The sequence below is a fragment of the Pseudophryne corroboree genome, chromosome 11 (genome assembly GCF_028390025.1).
Source record: "Pseudophryne corroboree isolate aPseCor3 chromosome 11, aPseCor3.hap2, whole genome shotgun sequence".
Taxonomy (NCBI): Eukaryota; Metazoa; Chordata; class Amphibia; order Anura; family Myobatrachidae; genus Pseudophryne; species Pseudophryne corroboree.
This window is the reverse complement of record NC_086454.1, coordinates 184,396,600-184,416,477: the sequence shown is the minus strand read 5'-3', so window position 1 is coordinate 184,416,477 and position 19,878 is coordinate 184,396,600. Positions and strand designations below refer to the sequence as shown.

Sequence of the window (19,878 nt, the reverse complement as noted above, 5' to 3'; positions counted from 1 at the left end):
CTTCTGGATAGATAGTATATTGATTATTACTAAAGTCTTTTTCAAGTATTATGCTTAAGTTATGTTGTGAAAGGGCATTTATTTATATGTAGTATTTGTAATACAGGCACTTTATGGTAACATGGCAAGAAAAATCACTGAAAAGTGATTTTGATAAGTGTGACACCTGCAGATGATAATTGGTCACAATGTTAGAAATAATGATTTTTGTGTATATAGTTTTTCAAATTATAAATATTCACTTGAAAAGCTTCATAAATTATTTATTTAAAATGGGAATATGCAGGTTTATTCAACATTGCACACATTGCTCTTTGCTAAATTTTTATTTTAAATGTTGGGTAATGCAAGTTTGGTCAACCATGTTACAACTGTCTTTAGCTATGTACCCACTATACAATTATTAAAGTCAATTGCAAAAAGTTGGTTGCTCATCCTGTTTTACTGGGTAGTGTTTTTAAATGACCATTTGGTGTATTTCCGATAAACCAGAGAACTGATGGTCACAAACACACTCCTTCGGTTATTGAATCGGTCAGCCAAGATAAAAAAAAATCTCAGCCTACTATATTAGTGCACTGTGTGGTACTTGGAGGTTCTCGATAAACTGACCATATTTTCTGCATTTTTTCACGACTAAGTCATGCTGCTTAATTGCGGACATATGAAAATTCAGTGTTGTGCGACATATAATTGGATTTTTAAACAAAATCACTTAGTGTGTACCTCAGATTTTGGGGCACTTGAGTGTCAAGATGACCAAAAATCTCTTCTAGTGTGAGAACAGTTTATGTTGTGGTTTCATAGCATAGTGGTTAGCATATCTGCTTTACACGGAGAAAGTCCTGAGTTCAATCCCAAGTGAACCCATATTTATTAAAAAATCCAGTAAACTGTGATCTTGATAAGAGTACTTACAGTAGATAATAATTGGTCAAGATGTTAGAAATAAAGAATTTTGTATATTTGTTTTCTTCAAATTAAAAATAATCATTTAAAAAAACTTTGCAAAATGCTAACTTTAATATGGATATACACATTTATTTATCATTGCAGTCATTGCTTTTTAATAAAGATTAATATTAGATGTTTAATTATGCAAGGTTGGTCAACCAGGCTATAACTTTCTTTAGCTAGGTCTACCACTATTAAGTATTGGGTCTATTTGCCAAAAATATGGTGCTCTGTTTTTTTAAAATTATATATAATGAAAGAACAATCACTTTGACTTTTCACCGATAATCCGGAACAGTTTACCAAAAATCACTACGACTGTCAGGACAACCAAAAAATTGAACAGTTTGTAATTGTATTGCATATTGGTTTCATAGTGTAGTGGTTATCACATCTGCTTTACACGTAGAAGGTCCTGGGTACAATCCCCAGTGGAACCATATTTTTGCACTAATTTATGATTTATGAAAATTTTCTTCACTATCATTCTTATAACATCTGACCTGCTACTGCTCAATGTAAAACATGTCATTTGTTCACTTACAAAATTCAATTTCTTCTCTAAATATGGAAATAAATGTTATTTTTAATATCTATTAGCTTTTAATTATAAAATAACTTATTACAGCAAACAACTGATTAAAAATCTGGAGCAGATTCAAATAGTCTTCTTGTTTTATAAGAAATTGGTAGCAATGTATCATATATTTCATTTATAGTAAACAAATAAATTGTAGTATCATATCTAACTACCTTTTTCCATAAATCATCTTAACTGAGTACAGTTAAATAAATCACTTAAACCAACATTTCCATCACCAGTTCACCAAAGCACAGCTATTCTTTCCAGGACTTCACTGTTCACATGACTTCACTAGCAACTTGATAATGCTGCCAAGGTTTGGTATTGCATGATTAATGCATGATAAACTGCAATCATGTTTTGATGTAGCTAATATTCACTTCCAGATTATTTACTTTAAATGTAAATAAATATTTCCATAATTACTATGTGCAAGTTTAGCAAAAATGCTGATAGATTTGACTTCTGGATAGATAGTATATTGATTATTACTAAAGTCTTTTTCGAGTATTATGCTTAAGTTATGTTGTGAAAGGGCATTTATTTATATGTAGTATTTGTAATACAGGCACTTTATGGTAACATGGCAAGAAAAATCACTGAAAAGTGATTTTGATAAGTGTGACACCTGCAGATGATAATTGGTCAAAATGTTAGAAATAATGATTTTTGTGTATATAGTTTTTCAAATGATAAATATTCACTTGAAAAGCTTCAAAAATTCGTTATTTAAAATGGGAATATGCAGGTTTATTCAACATTGCACACATTGCTCTTTGCTAAATTTGTATTTTAAATGTTGGGTAATGCAAGTTTGGTCAACCATGTTACAACTATCTTTATCTATGTACCCACTATACAATTATTAAAGTCAATTGCAAAAAATTGGTTGCTCATCCTGTTTTACTGGGTAGTGTTTTTAAATGACCATTTGGTGTATTTCCGATAAACCAGAGAACTGATGGTCACAAACACACTCCTTCGGTTATTGAATCGGTCAGCCAAGATAAAAAAAATCTCAGCCTACTATATTAGTGCACTATGTGGTACTTGGAGGTTCTCGATAAACTGACCATATTTTCTGCATTTTTTCATGACTAAGTCATGCTGCTTAATTGCGGACATATGAAAATTCAGTGTTGTGCGACATGTAATTGGATTTTTAAACAAAATCACTTAGTGTGTACCTCAGATTTTGGGGCATTTGATTGTCAAGATGACCATAAATATCTTCTAGTGTGAGAACAGTTTATGTTGTGGTTTCATAACATAGTGGTTAGCATATCTGCTTTACACGGAGAAAGTCCTGAGTTCAATCCCAAGTGAACCCATATTTATTAAAAAATCCAGTAAACTGTGATCTTGATAAGAGTACTTACAGTAGATAATAATTGGTCAAGATGTTAGAAATAAATAATTTTGTTTATTTGTTTTCTTCAAATTAAAAATAATCACTTAAAAAACTTTGCAAAATGCTTACTTTAAAATGGATATACACATTTATTTATCATTGCAGTCATTGCTTTTCAATAAAGATTAATATTAAATGTTTAATTATGCAAGGTTGGTCAACCAGGCTATAACTTTCTTTAGCTAGGTGTACCACTATTAAGTATTGGGTCAATTTGCCAAAAATATGGTGCTCTGTTTTTTTAAAATTATATATAATGAAAGAACAATCACTTTGACGTTTCACCGATAATCCGGAACAGTTTACCAAAAATCACTACGACTGTCAGGACAACCAAAAAATTGAACAGTTTGTTATTGTATTGCATATTGGTTTCATAGTGTAGTGGTTATCACCTCTGCTTTACACGCAGAAGGTCCTGCGTTCAATCCCCAGTGGAACCATATTTTTGCACTAATTTATGATTTATGAAAATTTTCTTCACTATCATTCTTATAACATCTGACCTGCTACTGCTCAATGTGAAACATGTCATTTGTTCACTTACAAAATTCAATTTCTTCTCTAAATATGGAAATAAATGTTATTTTTAATATCTATTAGCTTTTAATTATAAAATAACTTATTACAGCAAACAACTGATTAAAAATCTGGAGCAGATTCAAATAGTCTTCTTGTTTTATAAGAAATTGGTAGCAATGTATCATATATTTCATTTATAGTAAACAAATAAATTGTAGTATCATATCTAACTACCTTTTTCCATAAATCATCTTAACTGAGTACAGTTAAATAAATCACTTAAACCAACATTTCCATCACCAGTTCACCAAAGCACAGCTATTCTTTCCAGGACTTCACTGTTCACATGACTTCACTAGCAACTTGATAATGCTGCCAAGGTTTGGTATTGCATGATTAATGCATGATAAACTGCAATCATGTTTTGATGTAGCTAATATTCACTTCCAGATTATTTACTTTAAATGTAAATAAATATTTCCATAATTACTATGTGCAAGTTTAGCAAAAATGCTGATAGATTTGACTTCTGGATAGATAGTATATTGATTATTACTAAAGTCTTTTTCGAGTATTATGCTTAAGTTATGTTGTGAAAGGGCATTTATTTATATGTAGTATTTGTAATACAGGCACTTTATGGTAACATGGCAAGAAAAATCACTGAAAAGTGATTTTGATAAGTGTGACACCTGCAGATGATAATTGGTCAAAATGTTAGAAATAATGATTTTTGTGTATATAGTTTTTCAAATTATAAATATTCACTTGAAAAGCTTCAAAAATTCTTTATTTAAAATGGGAATATGCAGGTTTATTCAACATTGCACACATTGCTCTTTGCTAAATTTGTATTTTAAATGTTGGGTAATGCAAGTTTGGTCAACCATGTTACAACTATCTTTATCTATGTACCCACTATACAATTATTAAAGTCAATTGCAAAAAATTGGTTGCTCATCCTGTTTTACTGGGTAGTGTTTTTAAATGACCATTTGGTGTATTTCCGATAAACCAGAGAACTGATGGTCACAAACACACTCCTTCGGTTATTGAATCGGTAAGCCAAGATAAAAAAAATCTCAGCCTACTATATTAGTGCACTATGTGGTACTTGGAGGTTCTCGATAAACTGACCATATTTTCTGCATTTTTTCATGACTAAGTCATGCTGCTTAATTGCGGACATATGAAAATTCAGTGTTGTGCGACATATAATTGTATTTTTAAACAAAATCACTTAGTGTGTACCTCAGATTTTGGGGCATTTGATTGTCAAGATGACCATAAATATCTTCTAGTGTGAGAACAGTTTATGTTGTGGTTTCATAACATAGTGGTTAGCATATCTGCTTTACTCGGAGAAAGTCCGGAGTTCAATCCCAAGTGAACCCATATTTATTAAAAAATCCAGTAAACTGTGATCTTGATAAGAGTACTTACATTAGATAATAATTGGTCAAGATGTTAGAAATAAAGAATTTTGTATATTTGTTTTCTTCAAATTAAAAATAATCACTTAAAAAACTTTGCAAAATGCTTACTTTAAAATGGATATACACATTTATTTATCATTGCAGTCATTGCTTTTTAATAAAGATTAATATTAAATGTTTAATTATGCAAGGTTGGTCAACCAGGCTATAACTTTCTTTAGCTAGGTGTACCACTATTAAGTATTGGGTCAATTTGCCAAAAATATGGTGCTCTGTTTTTTTAAAATTATATATAATGAAAGAACAATCACTTTGACGTTTCACCGATAATCCGGAACAGTTTACCAAAAATCACTACGACTGTCAGGACAACCAAAAAATTGAACAGTTTGTTATTGTATTGCATATTGGTTTCATAGTGTAGTGGTTATCACCTCTGCTTTACACGCAGAAGGTCCTGCGTTCAATCCCCAGTGGAACCATATTTTTGCACTAATTTATGATTTATGAAAATTTTCTTCACTATCATTCTTATAACATCTGACCTGCTACTGCTCAATGTGAAACATGTCATTTGTTCACTTACAAAATTCAATTTCTTCTCTAAATATGGAAATAAATGTTATTTTTAATATCTATTAGCTTTTAATTATAAAATAACTTATTACAGCAAACAACTGATTAAAAATCTGGAGCAGATTCAAATAGTCTTCTTGTTTTATAAGAAATTGGTAGCAATGTATCATATATTTCATTTATAGTAAACAAATAAATTGTAGTATCATATCTAACTACCTTTTTCCATAAATCATCTTAACTGAGTACAGTTAAATAAATCACTTAAACCAACATTTCCATCACCAGTTCACCAAAGCACAGCTATTCTTTCCAGGACTTCACTGTTCACATGACTTCACTAGCAACTTGATAATGCTGCCAAGGTTTGGTATTGCATGATTAATGCATGATAAACTGCAATCATGTTTTGATGTAGCTAATATTCACTTCCAGATTATTTACTTTAAATGTAAATAAATATTTCCATAATTACTATGTGCAAGTTTAGCAAAAATGCTGATAGATTTGACTTCTGGATAGATAGTATATTGATTATTACTAAAGTCTTTTTCGAGTATTATGCTTAAGTTATGTTGTGAAAGGGCATTTATTTATATGTAGTATTTGTAATACAGGCACTTTATGGTAACATGGCAAGAAAAATCACTGAAAAGTGATTTTGATAAGTGTGACACCTGAAGATGATAATTGGTCAAAATGTTAGAAATAATGATTTTTGTGTATATACTTTTTCAAATTATAAATATTCACTTGAAAAGCTTCAAAAATTCTTTATTTAAAATGGGAATATGCAGGTTTATTCAACATTGCACACATTGCTCTTTGCTAGATATTTATTTTAAATGTTGGGTAATGCAAGTTTGGTCAACCATGTTACAACTGTCTTTATCTATGTACCCACTATACAATTATTAAAGTCAATTGCAAAAAATTGGTTGCTCATCCTGTTTTACTGGGTAGTGTTTTTAAATGACCATTTGGTGTATTTCCGATAAACCAGAGAACTGATGGTCACAAACACACTCCTTCGGTTATTGAATCGGTCAGCCAAGATAAAAAAAAATCTCAGCCTACTATATTAGTGCACTATGTGGTACTTGGAGGTTCTCGATAAACTGACCATATTTTCTGCATTTTTTCATGACTAAGTCATGCTGCTTTATTGCGTACATATGAAAATTCAGTGTTGTGCGACATATAATTGGATTTTTAAACAAAATCACTTAGTGTGTACCTCAGATTTTGGGGCATTTGATTGTCAAGATGACCATAAATATCTTCTAGTGTGAGAACATTTTACGTTGTGGTTTCATAGCATAGTGGTTAGCATATCTGCTTTACACAGAGAAAGTCCTGAGTTCAATCCCAAGTGAACCCATATTTATTAAAAAATCCAGTAAAATGTGATCTTGATAAGAGTACTTACAGTAGATAATAATTGGTCAAGATGTTAGAAATAAAGAATTTTGTATATTTGTTTTCTTCAAATTAAAAATAATCACTTAAAAAACTTTGCAAAATGCTTACTTTAAAATGGATATACACATTTATTTATCATTGCAGTCATTGCTTTTTAATTAAGATTAATATTAAATGTTTAATTATGCAAGGTTGGTCAACCAGGCTATAACTTTCTTTAGCTAGGTGTACCACTATTAAGTATTGGGTCAATTTGCCAAAAATATGGTGCTCTGTTTTTTTAAAATGATATATAATGAAAGAACAATCACTTTGACGTTTCACCGATAATCCGGAACAGTTTACCAAAAATCACTACGACTGTCAGGACAACCAAAAAATTGAACAGTTTGTTATTGTATTTTATATTGGTTTCATAGTGTAGTGGTTATCACATCTGCTTTACACGCAGAAGGTCCTGGGTTCAATCCCCAGTGGAACCATATTTTTGCACTAATTTATGATTTATGAAAATTTTCTTCACTATCATTCTTATAACATCTGACCTGCTACTGCTCAATGTGAAACATGTCATTTGTTCACTTACAAAATTCAATTTCTTCTCTAAATATGGAAATAAATGTTATTTTTAATATCTATTAGCTTTTAATTATAAAATAACTTATTACAGCAAACAACTGATTAAAAATCTGGAGCAGATTCAAATACTCTTCTTGTTTTATAAGAAATTGGTAGCAATGTATCATATATTTCATTTATAGTAAACAAATAAATTGTAGTATCATATCTAACTACCTTTTTCCATAATCATCTTAACTGAGTACAGTTAAATAAATCACTTAAACCAACATTTCCATCACCAGTTCACCAAAGCACAGCTATTCTTTCCAGGACTTCACTGTTCACATGACTTCACTAGCAACTTGATAATGCTGCCAAGGTTTGGTATTGCATGATTAATGCATGATAAACTGCAATCATGTTTTGATGTAGCTAATATTCACTTCCAGATTATTTACTTTAAATGTAAATAAATATTTCCATAATTACTATGTGCAAGTTTAGCAAAAATGCTGATAGATTTGACTTCTGGATAGATAGTATATTGATTATTACTAAAGTCTTTTTCGAGTATTATGCTTAAGTTATGTTGTGAAAGGGCATTTATTTATATGTAGTATTTGTAATACAGGCACTTTATGGTAACATGGCAAGAAAAATCACTGAAAAGTGATTTTGATAAGTGTGACACCTGCAGATGATAATTGGTCAAAATGTTAGAAATAATGATTTTTGTGTATATAGTTTTTCAAATGATAAATATTCACTTGAAAAGCTTCAAAAATTCTTTATTTAAAATGGGAATATGCAGGTTTATTCAACATTGCACACATTGCTCTTTGCTTAATTTTTATTTTAAATGTTGGGTAATGCAAGTTTGGTCAACCATGTTACAACTGTCTTCATCTATGTACCCACTATACAATTATTAAAGTCAATTGCAAAAAATTGGTTGCTCATCCTGTTTTACTGGGTAGTGTTTTTAAATGACCATTTGGTGTATTTCCGATAAACCAGAGAACTGATGGTCACAAACACACTCCTTCGGTTATTGAATCGGTCAGCCAAGATAAAAAAAATCTCAGCCTACTATATTTGTGCACTATGTGGTACTTGGAGGTTCTCGATAAACTGACCATATTTTCTGCATTTTTTCATGACTAAGTCATGCTGCTTAATTGCGGACATATGAAAATTCAGTGTTGTGCGACATATAATTGGATTTTTAAACAAAATCACTTAGTGTGTACCTCAGATTTTGGGGCATTTGATTGTCAAGATGACCATAAATATCTTCTAGTGTGAGAACAGTTTATGTTGTGGTTTCATAGCATAGTGGTTAGCATATCTGCTTTACACGGAGAAAGTCCTGAGTTCAATCCCAAGTGAACCCATATTTATTAAAAAATCCAGTAAAATGTGATCTTGATAAGAGTACTTACAGTAGATAATAATTGGTCAAGATGTTAGAAATAAAGAATTTTGTATATTTGTTTTCTTCAAATTAAAAATAATCACTTAAAAAACTTTGCAAAATGCTTACTTTAAAATGGATATACACATTTATTTATCATTGCAGTCATTGCTTTTTAATTAAGATTAATATTAAATGTTTCATTATGCAAGGTTGGTCAACCAGGCTATAACTTTCTTTAGCTAGGTGTACCACTATTAAGTATTGGGTCAATTTGCCAAAAATATGGTGCTCTGTTTTTTTAAAATTATATATAATGAAAGAACAATCACTTTGATGTTTCACCGATAATCCGGAACAGTTTACCAAAAATCACTACGACTGTCAGGACAACCAAAAAATTGAACAGTTTGTTATTGTATTTCATATTGGTTTCATAGTGTAGTGGTTATCACATCTGCTTTACACGCAGAAGGTCCTGGGTTCAATCCCCAGTGGAACCATATTTTTGCACTAATTTATGATTTATGAAAATTTTCTTCACTATCATTCTTATAACATCTGACCTGCTACTGCTCAATGTGAAACATGTCATTTGTTCACTTACAAAATTCAATTTCTTCTCTAAATATGGAAATAAATGGTATTTTTAATATCTATTAGCTTTTAATTATAAAATAACTTATTACAGCAAACAACTGATTAAAAATCTGGAGCAGATTCAAATACTCTTCTTTTATAAGAAATTGGTAGCAATGTATCATATATTTCATTTATAGTAAACAAATAAATTGTAGTATCATATCTAACTACCTTTTTCCATAAATCATCTTAACTGAGTACAGTTAAATAAATCACTTAAACCAACATTTCCATCTCCAGTTCACCAAAGCACAGCTATTCTTTCCAGGACTTCACTGTTCACATGACTTCACTAGCAACTTGATAATGCTGCCAAGGTTTGGTATTGCATGATTAATGCATGATAAACTGCAATCATGTTTTGATGTAGCTAATATTCACTTCCAGATTATTTACTTTAAATGTAAATAAATATTTCCATAATTACTATGTGCAAGTTTAGCAAAAATGCTGATAGATTTGACTTCTGGATAGATAGTATATTGATTATTACTAAAGTTTTTTTCGAGTATTATGCTTAAGTTATGTTGTGAAAGGGCATTTATTTATATGTAGTATTTGTAATACAGGCACTTTATGGTAACATGGCAAGAAAAATCACTGAAAAGTGATTTTGATAAGTGTGACACCTGCAGATGATAATTGGTCAAAATGTTAGAAATAATGATTTTTGTGTATATAGTTTTTCAAATGATAAATATTCACTTGAAAAGCTTCAAAAATTCTTTATTCAAAATGGGAATATGCAGGTTTATTCAACATTGCACACATTGCTCTTTGCTAAATTTTTATTTTAAATGTTGGGTAATGCAAGTTTGGTCAACCATGTTACAACTGTCTTTATCTATGTACCCACTATACAATTATTAAAGTCAATTGCAAAAAATTGGTTGCTCATCCTGTTTTACTGGGTAGTGTTTTTAAATGACCATTTGGTGTATTTCCGATAAACCAGAGAACTGATGGTCACAAACACACTCCTTCGGTTATTGAATCGGTCAGCCAAGATAAAAAAAATCTCAGCCTACTATATTAGTGCACTATGTGGTACTTGGAGGTTCTCGATAAACTGACCATATTTTCTGCATTTTTTCATGACTAAGTCATGCTGCTTAATTGCGGACATATGAAAATTCAGTGTTGTGCGACATATAATTGGATTTTTAAACAAAATCACTTAGTGTGTACCTCAGATTTTGGGGCATTTGATTGTCAAGATGACCATAAATATCTTCTAGTGTGAGAACAGTTTATGTTGTGGTTTCATAGCATAGTGGTTAGCATATCTGCTTTACACGGAGAAAGTCCTGAGTTCAATCCCAAGTGAACCCATATTTATTAAAAAATCCAGTAAAATGTGATCTTGATAAGAGTACTTACAGTAGATAATAATTGGTCAAGATGTTAGAAATAAAGAATTTTGTATATTTGTTTTCTTCAAATTAAAAATAATCACTTAAAAAACTTTGCAAAATGCTTACTTTAAAATGGATATACACATTTATTTATCATTGCAGTCATTGCTTTTTAATTAAGATTAATATTAAATGTTTCATTATGCAAGGTTGGTCAACCAGGCTATAACTTTCTTTAGCTAGGTGTACCACTATTAAGTATTGGGTCAATTTGCCAAAAATATGGTGCTCTGTTTTTTTAAAATTATATATAATGAAAGAACAATCACTTTGATGTTTCACCGATAATCCGGAACAGTTTACCAAAAATCACTACGACTGTCAGGACAACCAAAAAATTGAACAGTTTGTTATTGTATTTCATATTGGTTTCATAGTGTAGTGGTTATCACATCTGCTTTACACGCAGAAGGTCCTGGGTTCAATCCCCAGTGGAACCATATTTTTGCACTAATTTATGATTTATGAAAATTTTCTTCACTATCATTCTTATAACATCTGACCTGCTACTGCTCAATGTGAAACATGTCATTTGTTCACTTACAAAATTCAATTTCTTCTCTAAATATGGAAATAAATGGTATTTTTAATATCTATTAGCTTTTAATTATAAAATAACTTATTACAGCAAACAACTGATTAAAAATCTGGAGCAGATTCAAATACTCTTCTTTTATAAGAAATTGGTAGCAATGTATCATATATTTCATTTATAGTAAACAAATAAATTGTAGTATCATATCTAACTACCTTTTTCCATAAATCATCTTAACTGAGTACAGTTAAATAAATCACTTAAACCAACATTTCCATCTCCAGTTCACCAAAGCACAGCTATTCTTTCCAGGACTTCACTGTTCACATGACTTCACTAGCAACTTGATAATGCTGCCAAGGTTTGGTATTGCATGATTAATGCATGATAAACTGCAATCATGTTTTGATGTAGCTAATATTCACTTCCAGATTATTTACTTTAAATGTAAATAAATATTTCCATAATTACTATGTGCAAGTTTAGCAAAAATGCTGATAGATTTGACTTCTGGATAGATAGTATATTGATTATTACTAAAGTTTTTTTCGAGTATTATGCTTAAGTTATGTTGTGAAAGGGCATTTATTTATATGTAGTATTTGTAATACAGGCACTTTATGGTAACATGGCAAGAAAAATCACTGAAAAGTGATTTTGATAAGTGTGACACCTGCAGATGATAATTGGTCAAAATGTTAGAAATAATGATTTTTGTGTATATAGTTTTTCAAATGATAAATATTCACTTGAAAAGCTTCAAAAATTCTTTATTCAAAATGGGAATATGCAGGTTTATTCAACATTGCACACATTGCTCTTTGCTAAATTTTTATTTTAAATGTTGGGTAATGCAAGTTTGGTCAACCATGTTACAACTGTCTTTATCTATGTACCCACTATACAATTATTAAAGTCAATTGCAAAAAATTGGTTGCTCATCCTGTTTTACTGGGTAGTGTTTTTAAATGACCATTTGGTGTATTTCCGATAAACCAGAGAACTGATGGTCACAAACACACTCCTTCGGTTATTGAATCGGTCAGCCAAGATAAAAAAAATCTCAGCCTACTATATTAGTGCACTATGTGGTACTTGGAGGTTCTCGATAAACTGACCATATTTTCTGCATTTTTTCATGACTAAGTCATGCTGCTTAATTGCGGACATATGAAAATTCAGTGTTGTGCGACATATAATTGGATTTTTAAACAAAATCACTTAGTGTGTACCTCAGATTTTGGGGCATTTGATTGTCAAGATGACCATAAATATCTTCTAGTGTGAGAACAGTTTATGTTGTGGTTTCATAGCATAGTGGTTAGCATATCTGCTTTACACGGAGAAAGTCCTGAGTTCAATCCCAAGTGAACCCATATTTATTAAAAAATCCAGTAAAATGTGATCTTGATAAGAGTACTTACAGTAGATAATAATTGGTCAAGATGTTAGAAATAAAGAATTTTGTATATTTGTATTCTTCAAATTAAAAATAATCACTTAAAAAACTTTGCAAAATGCTTACTTTAAAATGGATATACACATTTATTTATCATTGCAGTCATTGCTTTTTAATTAAGATTAATATTAAATGTTTAATTATGCAAGGTTGGTCAACCAGGCTATAACTTTCTTTAGCTAGGTCTACCACTATTAAGTATTGGGTCAATTTGCCAAAAATATGGTGCTCTGTTTTTTTAAAATTATATATAATGAAAGAACAATCACTTTGACGTTTCACCGATAATCCGGAACAGTTTACCAAAAATCACTACGACTGTCAGGACAACCAAAAAATTGAACAGTTTGTTATTGTATTTCATATTGGTTTCATAGTGTAGTGGTTATCACATCTGCTTTACACGCAGAAGGTCCTGGGTTCAATCCCCAGTGGAACAATATTTTTGAACTAATTTATGATTTATGAAAATTTTCTTCACTATCATTCTTATAACATCTGACCTGCTACTGCTCAATGTGAAACATGCCATTTGTTCACTTACAAAATTCAATTTCTTCTCTAAATTCAGGAAATAAATGTTATTTTTAATATCTATTAGCTTTTAATTATAAAATAACTTATTACAGCAAACAACTGATTAAAAATCTGGAGCAGATTCAAATACTCTTCTTGTTTTATAAGAAATTGGTAGCAATGTATCATATATTTCATTTATAGTAAACAAATAAATTGTAGTATCATATCTAACTACCTTTTTCCATAAATCATCTTAACTGAGTACAGTTAAATAAATCACTTAAACCAACATTTCCATCTCCAGTTCACCAAAGCACAGCTATTCTTTCCAGGACTTCACTGTTCACATGACTTCACTAGCAACTTGATAATGCTGCCAAGGTTTGGTATTGCATGATTAATGCATGATAAACTGCAATCATGTTTTGATGTAGCTAATATTCACTTCCAGATTATTTACTTTAAATGTAAATAAATATTTCCATAATTACTATGTGCAAGTTTAGCAAAAATGCTGATAGATTTGACTTCTGGATAGATAGTATATTGATTATTACTAAAGTCTTTTTCAAGTATTATGCTTAAGTTATGTTGTGAAAGGGCATTTATTTATATGTAGTATTTGTAATACAGGCACTTTATGGTAACATGGCAAGAAAAATCACTGAAAAGTGATTTTGATAAGTGTGACACCTGCAGATGATAATTGGTCACAATGTTAGAAATAATGATTTTTGTGTATATAGTTTTTCAAATTATAAATATTCACTTGAAAAGCTTCATAAATTATTTATTTAAAATGGGAATATGCAGGTTTATTCAACATTGCACACATTGCTCTTTGCTAAATTTTTATTTTAAATGTTGGGTAATGCAAGTTTGGTCAACCATGTTACAACTGTCTTTAGCTATGTACCCACTATACAATTATTAAAGTCAATTGCAAAAAGTTGGTTGCTCATCCTGTTTTACTGGGTAGTGTTTTTAAATGACCATTTGGTGTATTTCCGATAAACCAGAGAACTGATGGTCACAAACACACTCCTTCGGTTATTGAATCGGTCAGCCAAGATAAAAAAAAATCTCAGCCTACTATATTAGTGCACTGTGTGGTACTTGGAGGTTCTCGATAAACTGACCATATTTTCTGCATTTTTTCACGACTAAGTCATGCTGCTTAATTGCGGACATATGAAAATTCAGTGTTGTGCGACATATAATTGGATTTTTAAACAAAATCACTTAGTGTGTACCTCAGATTTTGGGGCACTTGAGTGTCAAGATGACCAAAAATCTCTTCTAGTGTGAGCACAGTTTATGTTGTGGTTTCATAGCATAGTGGTTAGCATATCTGCTTTACATGGAGAAAGTCCTTGGTTCAATCCCAAGTGAACCCATATTTATTAAAAAATCCAGTAAAATGTGATCTTGATAAGAGTACTTACAGTAGATAATAATTGGTCAAGATGTTAGAAATAAAGAATTTTGTATATTTGTTTTCTTCAAATTAAAAATAATCACTTCAAAAACTTTGCAAAATGCTTACTTTAAAATGGATATACACATTTATTTATCATTGCAGTCATTGCTTTTTAATAAATATTAATATTAAATGTTTAATTATGCAAGGTTGGTCAACCAGGCTATAACTTTCTTTAGCTAGGTGCACCACTATTAAGTATTGGGTCAATTTGCCAAAAATATGGTGCTCTGTTTTATTTTTTAATTATATATAATGAAAGAACAATCACTTTGACGTTTCACCGATAATCCGGAACAGTTTACAAAAAAACACTTACGACTGTCAGGACAACCAAAAATTAAACAGTTTGCAATTGTATTGCATATTGGTTTCATAGTGTAGTGGTTATCACATCTGCTGTACACGCAGAAGGTCCTGGGTTCAATCCCCAGTGAAACCATATTTTTGCACTAATTTATGACATATGAAAATTTTCTTCACTATCATTCTTATAACATCTGACCTGCTACTGCTCAATGTGAAATATGTCATTTGTTCACTTACAAAATTCAATTTCTTCTCTAAATATGGAAATAAATGTTATTTGTAATATCTATTAGCTTTTAATTATAAAATAACTTATTACAGCAAACAACTGATTAAAAATCTGGAGCAGATTCAAATAATCTTCTTGTTTTATAAGAAATTGGTAGCAATGTATCATATATTTCATTTATAGTAAACAAATAAATTGTAGTATCATATCTAACTACCTTTTTCCATAAATCATCTTAACTGAGTACAGTTAAATAAATCACTTAAACCAACATTTCCATCTCCAGTTCACCAAAGCACAGCTATTCTTTCCAGGACTTCACTGTTCACATGACTTCACTAGCAACTTGATAATGCTGCCAAGGTTTGGTATTGCATGATTAATGCATGATAAACTGCAATCATGTTTTGATGTAGCTAATATTCACTTCCAGAGTATTTACTTTAAATGTAAATAAATATTTCCATAATTACTATGTGCAAGTTTAGCAAAAATGCTGATAGATTTGACTTCTGGATAGATAGTATATTGATTATTACTAAAGTCTTTTTCAAGTATTATGCTTAAGTTATGTTGTGAAAGGGCATTTATTTATATGTAGTATTTGTAATACAGGCACTTTATGGTAACATGGCAAGAAAAATCACTGAAAAGTGATTTTGATAAGTGTGACACCTGCAGATGATAATTGGTCACAATGTTAGAAATAATGATTTTTGTGTATATAGTTTTTCAAATTATAAATATTCACTTGAAAAGCTTCATAAATTATTTATTTAAAATGGGAATATGCAGGTTTATTCAACATTGCACACATTGCTCTTTGCTAAATTTTTATTTTAAATGTTGGGTAATGCAAGTTTGGTCAACCATGTTACAACTGTCTTTAGCTATGTACCCACTATACAATTATTAAAGTCAATTGCAAAAAGTTGGTTGCTCATCCTGTTTTACTGGGTAGTGTTTTTAAATGACCATTTGGTGTATTTCCGATAAACCAGAGAACTGATGGTCACAAACACACTCCTTCGGTTATTGAATCGGTCAGCCAAGATAAAAAAAAATCTCAGCCTACTATATTAGTGCACTGTGTGGTACTTGGAGGTTCTCGATAAACTGACCATATTTTCTGCATTTTTTCACGACTAAGTCATGCTGCTTAATTGCGGACATATGAAAATTCAGTGTTGTGCGACATATAATTGGATTTTTAAACAAAATCACTTAGTGTGTACCTCAGATTTTGGGGCACTTGAGTGTCAAGATGACCAAAAATCTCTTCTAGTGTGAGCACAGTTTATGTTGTGGTTTCATAGCATAGTGGTTAGCATATCTGCTTTACATGGAGAAAGTCCTTGGTTCAATCCCAAGTGAACCCATATTTATTAAAAAATCCAGTAAAATGTGATCTTGATAAGAGTACTTACAGTAGATAATAATTGGTCAAGATGTTAGAAATAAAGAATTTTGTATATTTGTTTTCTTCAAATTAAAAATAATCACTTCAAAAACTTTGCAAAATGCTTACTTTAAAATGGATATACACATTTATTTATCATTGCAGTCATTGCTTTTTAATAAATATTAATATTAAATGTTTAATTATGCAAGGTTGGTCAACCAGGCTATAACTTTCTTTAGCTAGGTGCACCACTATTAAGTATTGGGTCAATTTGCCAAAAATATGGTGCTCTGTTTTATTTTTTAATTATATATAATGAAAGAACAATCACTTTGACGTTTCACCGATAATCCGGAACAGTTTACAAAAAAACACTTACGACTGTCAGGACAACCAAAAAATTAAACAGTTTGCTATTGTATTGCATATTGGTTTCATAGTGTAGTGGTTATCACATCTGCTGTACACGCAGAAGGTCCTGGGTTTAATCCCCAGTGAAACCATATTTTTGCACTAATTTATGACATATGAAAATTTTCTTCACTATCATTCTTATAACATCTGACCTGCTACTGCTCAATGTGAAATATGTCATTTGTTCACTTACAAAATTCAATTTCTTCTCTAAATATGGAAATAAATGTTATTTGTAATATCTATTAGCTTTTAATTATAAAATAACTTATTACAGCAAACAACTGATTAAAAATCTGGAGCAGATTCAAATAATCTTCTTGTTTTATAAGAAATTGGTAGCAATGTATCATATATTTCATTTATAGTAAACAAATAAATTGTAGTATCATATCTAACTACCTTTTTCCATAAATCATCTTAACTGAGTACAGTTAAATAAATCACTTAAACCAACATTTCCATCACCAGTTCACCAAAGCACAGCTATTATTTCCAGGACTTCACTGTTCACATGACTTCACTAGCAACTTGATAATGCTGCCAAGGTTTGGTATTGCATGATTAATGCATGATAAACTGCAATCATGTTTTGATGTAGCTAATATTCACTTCCAGATCATTTACTTTAAAAGTAAATAAATATTTCCATAATTACTATGTGATGTGCATGTTTAGCAAAAATGCTGATAGATTTGACTTCTGGATAGATAGTATATTGATTATTACTAAAGTCTTTTTCGAGTATTATGCTTAAGTTATGTTGTGAAAGGGCATTTATTTATATGTAGTATTTGTAATACAGGCACTTTATGGTAACATGGCAAGAAATATCACTGAAAAGTGATTTTGATAAGTGTGACACCTACAGATGATAATTGGTCAAAATGTTAGAAATAATGATTTTTGTGTATATAGTTTTTCAAATTATAAATATTCACTTGAAAAGCTTTAAGAAATCTTTATTTAAAATGGGAATATGCAGGTTTATTCAACATTGCACACATTGCTCTTTGCTAAATTTTTATTTTAAATGTTGGGTAATGCAAGTTTGGTCAACCATGTTACAACTGTCTTTAGCTATGTACCCACTATACAATTATTAAAGTCAATTGCAAAAAATTGGTTGCTCAACCTGTTTTACTGGGTAGTGTTTTTAAATGACCATTTGGTGTATTTCCGATAAACCAGAGAACTGATGGTCACAAACACACTCCTTCGGTTATTGAATCGGTCAGCCAAGATAAAAAAAAATCTCAGCCTACTATATTAGTGCACTGTGTGGTACTTGGAGGTTCTCGATAAACTGACCATATTTTCTGCATTTTTTCACGACTAAGTCATGCTGCTTAATTGCGGACATATGAAAATTCAGTGTTGTGCGACATATAATTGGATTTTTAAACAAAATCACTTAGTGTGTACCTCAGATTTTGGGGCATTTGAGTGTCAAGATGACCAAAAATATCTTCTAGTGTGAGTACAGTTTATGTTGTGGTTTCATAGCATAGTGGTTAGCATATCTGCTTTACACAGAGAAAGTCCTGGGTTCAATCCCAAGTGAACCCATATTTGTTAAAAAATCCAGTAAAATGTGATCTTGATAAGAGTACTTACAGTAGATAATAATTGGTCAAGATGTTAGAAATAAAGACATTTGTATATTTGTTTTCTTCAAATTAAAAATAATCACTTAAAAAACTTTGCAAAATGCTTACTTTAAAATGGATATACACATTTATTTATCATTGCAGTCATTGCTTTTTAATAAAGATTAATATTAAATGTTTAATTATGCAAGGTTGGTCAACCAGGCTATAACTTTCTTTAGCTAGGTGTACCACTATTAAGTATTGGGTCAATTTGCCAAAAATATGGTGCTCTGTTTTTAAAAAAATTATATATAATGAAAGAACAATCACTTTGACGTTTCACCGATAATCCGGAACAGTTTACAAAAAATCACTACGACTGTCAGGACAACCAAAAAATTAAACAGTTTGTTATTGTATTGCATATTGGTTTCATAGTGTAGTGGTTATCACATCTGCTTTACCCGCAGAAGGTCCTGGGTTCAATCCCCAGTGGAACAATATTTTTGCACTAATTTATGATTTATGAAAATTTTCTTCACTATCATTCTTATAACATCTGACCTGCTACTGCTCAATATGAAACATGTCATTTGTTCACTTACAAAATTCAATTTCTTCTCTAAATATGGAAATAAATGTTATTTTTAATATCTATTAGCTTTTAATTATAAAATAACTTATTACAGCAAACAACTGATTAAAAATCTGGAGCAGATTCAAATAATCTTCTTGTTTTATAAGAAATTGGTAGCAATGTATCATATATTTCATTTATAGTAAACAAATAAATTGTAGTATCATATCTAACTACTTTTTTCCATAAATCATCTTAACTGAGTACAGTTAAATAAATCACTTAAACAACATTTCCATCACCAGTTCACCAAAGCACAGCTATTCTTTCCAGGACTTCACTGTTCACATGACTTCACTAGCAACTTGATAATGCTGCCAAGGTTTGGTATTGCATGATTAATGCATGATAAACTGCAATCATGTT

The 19,878-nt window shown here is 30.5% G+C and overlaps 10 non-coding genes across 10 annotated transcripts; all 10 read left to right on the top strand.

Annotated features, from left to right (window-relative positions):
- Positions 1 to 1,321: 1,321 nt before the first annotated feature.
- On the top strand, positions 1,322 to 1,394 carry TRNAV-UAC (transfer RNA valine (anticodon UAC)). Its single transcript has one exon. It is a non-coding gene; the product is annotated as a tRNA-Val (tRNA).
- Positions 1,395 to 3,318: 1,924 nt separating this feature from the next.
- On the top strand, positions 3,319 to 3,391 carry TRNAV-UAC (transfer RNA valine (anticodon UAC)). The gene has a single exon. It is a non-coding gene; the product is annotated as a tRNA-Val (tRNA).
- Positions 3,392 to 5,315: 1,924 nt separating this feature from the next.
- TRNAV-UAC (transfer RNA valine (anticodon UAC)) lies at positions 5,316 to 5,388 on the top strand. The gene has a single exon. It is a non-coding gene; the product is annotated as a tRNA-Val (tRNA).
- A 1,925-nt stretch (positions 5,389 to 7,313) lies between these two features.
- On the top strand, positions 7,314 to 7,386 carry TRNAV-UAC (transfer RNA valine (anticodon UAC)). The gene has a single exon. It is a non-coding gene; the product is annotated as a tRNA-Val (tRNA).
- Positions 7,387 to 9,309: 1,923 nt separating this feature from the next.
- On the top strand, positions 9,310 to 9,382 carry TRNAV-UAC (transfer RNA valine (anticodon UAC)). The gene has a single exon. It is a non-coding gene; the product is annotated as a tRNA-Val (tRNA).
- Positions 9,383 to 11,303: 1,921 nt separating this feature from the next.
- TRNAV-UAC (transfer RNA valine (anticodon UAC)) lies at positions 11,304 to 11,376 on the top strand. The gene has a single exon. It is a non-coding gene; the product is annotated as a tRNA-Val (tRNA).
- Positions 11,377 to 13,297: 1,921 nt separating this feature from the next.
- On the top strand, positions 13,298 to 13,370 carry TRNAV-UAC (transfer RNA valine (anticodon UAC)). The gene has a single exon. It is a non-coding gene; the product is annotated as a tRNA-Val (tRNA).
- Positions 13,371 to 15,298: 1,928 nt separating this feature from the next.
- On the top strand, positions 15,299 to 15,371 carry TRNAV-UAC (transfer RNA valine (anticodon UAC)). Its single transcript has one exon. It is a non-coding gene; the product is annotated as a tRNA-Val (tRNA).
- A 1,928-nt stretch (positions 15,372 to 17,299) lies between these two features.
- On the top strand, positions 17,300 to 17,372 carry TRNAV-UAC (transfer RNA valine (anticodon UAC)). The gene has a single exon. It is a non-coding gene; the product is annotated as a tRNA-Val (tRNA).
- Positions 17,373 to 19,303: 1,931 nt separating this feature from the next.
- TRNAV-UAC (transfer RNA valine (anticodon UAC)) lies at positions 19,304 to 19,376 on the top strand. Its single transcript has one exon. It is a non-coding gene; the product is annotated as a tRNA-Val (tRNA).
- Positions 19,377 to 19,878: the final 502 nt, after the last annotated feature.